This window comes from Bactrocera latifrons, unplaced genomic scaffold, assembly GCF_001853355.1.
Source record: "Bactrocera latifrons isolate USDA-ARS-PBARC rearing strain unplaced genomic scaffold, ASM185335v1 scaffold_431, whole genome shotgun sequence".
Classification (NCBI taxonomy): domain Eukaryota; kingdom Metazoa; phylum Arthropoda; class Insecta; order Diptera; family Tephritidae; genus Bactrocera; species Bactrocera latifrons.
In genome coordinates this window covers 188,531-190,842 of record NW_017537081.1, presented here as the reverse complement: position 1 = coordinate 190,842, position 2,312 = coordinate 188,531, and positions in this window count along the sequence as shown.

Sequence of the window (2,312 nt, the reverse complement as noted above, 5' to 3'; positions counted from 1 at the left end):
TATATCGTAGGCTAGAAGCTGTCACTTCAGCAGTTTAACAGCGCAGTTTTCATTTCTATGAAAATTTCGAAGAGGCAGCATATCCCATTTCCACATATGCCGACGGCATGAAAATTAGAAGAGCGAGTTAAGACGGTTGTGTTATATTATAAAATTAGAAAATAAATTAGAACTAAAAATAGAAAAATTGGAATTTTCCATAAAATTTTCTTCTTTTGTTTTCCAATATTTTGATTTGCAAATTATTTGAATCGTTCAATTTCGGTAGCTTGCTTTTTTATTCCGGCTATTTAAAAGAGAAATTATTCAGTGCAAACTTTATGTGTGTTTCAGACGAAGTGATCAATTACAGATTGAAATTTGTTACGAAGCCACGAAAAAGTCGCGCTAATATCGGTCGAAGTTCTCTTTGCCATCAACGTACCTARGCACATGAACGAGTACTCCCAGGATGTGATGACATACGTGTGGRATTGTGGATCGCGGTCAATCAGCAAGCGATCGTTACGATGTCATAACACGACTTATCACAAAACAGCTATGATGTTTGATGGACTTTATCTTGAAGCRGCGTATGTATATAAGGTGCAGTCAGATGCTGGATGTAGTGTGTTGAGTTGCAAAAARGAGGTTTGCCGCACGCACACATTCTTCTTTGGATGGTAGATGATGGTTACACCAGATCAAATTGATTAAATCATTTCTGTGGAAATTCCTTATACAGAAAAAGATCCAGTATTACACGTGACGAAATTATATTATATATATTATATATGACGAAAACCAATATGGTTCATGGACTTGCGGACACCACAATCCCACTTCGGTTTGTATGTCTAACAATAAATGCACGAAACACTATCCAAGTGCTTTTCTTTCGCAAACCAMAACTGGAAATGATGGATATCCACTCTATCGTCGTAGCTCATCAGACGACAACGGCAGAACATTCAGCATTAGAGTGAATATCGAAGTCGACAACATATGGATCGAACTATATTCACCACTGTGGTCTAATTCACATTCAAAACTCAAGCCAATGTTGAATATTGCAGTTTGGTGAAATCGATCAAATTCGTTTGCAAATACGTCACCAAAGAAAGCAACATAGCATGTCGATACGTGAAGTGCAATAGAGCGCTTTGTAGGGTATTTACTTTTGCAATTCATGAACGCTTTCCGACTGTTGTGCGTCTCGCCGTTCATTTGGAGAATGGCAAAAGAATAGTTTTCAACCCAGAGAATACAGTACAGCCAGCTGCCAGTCAGCTTTCAACAACAAAATTGACATTAACGAGTTTTTTCTCAACTTGCGTCAGTGATTCGTTTGCAAGAACATTGCTCTATTCGGATATGCCTTGATATTAGACATGGAATGCATTSTCAAAGAAATAGTTAGACAGAAAGCAAGGTCAACCAGTAGATTGATATCCAGGTGTGTTCTCAACTAACTTTTTAGGACGAATTTACATGATCCACCCGAAAAACGACGATTGCTTATACCTTCGGTTGCTTTCAATAAATGTACGTGGTTCAATTTCATTTGAGTCATTGCGTGTACTGTGAATGGTAGTGTGTGTGTAACTTTTTGAGAAGCATGCCAGCATTTACAATTGCTGGAACATGATAATCAATGGAACCAAACGATGGACTATTCGATAGCCACTTTGCATGCCACTGAAGTTCGCACACTTTTYGCGATGACCATTTCAACATATCAGCCTTCAAATCCGGGTCAATTATGGAATACGAACAAAAATACATTGTCGAAGACATTATACATTGTATTCGATAAGAATAGGAAATAAGCAAATTTTGGTTCCAGTGGTTTGATATCAATTGCAACTGCCTTTTGTCAATTCACTTCACTTGAACTCATCACGAATGTTTATGCCAATATTGGCCAAATTTACGTAAATACAATTCCGTGTTGGAAAACCATCTTCTCTGTCTATTACGCACCGGAATAGAAACCATAAAACGTTTTTTATCAAACTGCGTTACACTGAAAAAAATTTAGAAAAATCGAAAATAAATGATTTTTAACACAACGTAAATTCAACTTTCTTTTCATTTCAAAACACATAATTCCACGCATGACAACGCATGGGGGGTCAGCTAGTTTTTTTAATAAAAATACTATTGTTTCTTGTACCAATTTCAAGTCTCATAGAATTATTTGCATAAACAAGCGAAATATTGGTTTTTCTATAAGAAAAATGTCTTTCTAAATTTCCATACAAAATACATTACTGGGCACTGAGTGCTCAAGTCACGAGATTAAGTTGTACATTTATGTCACGGTTCTAAGC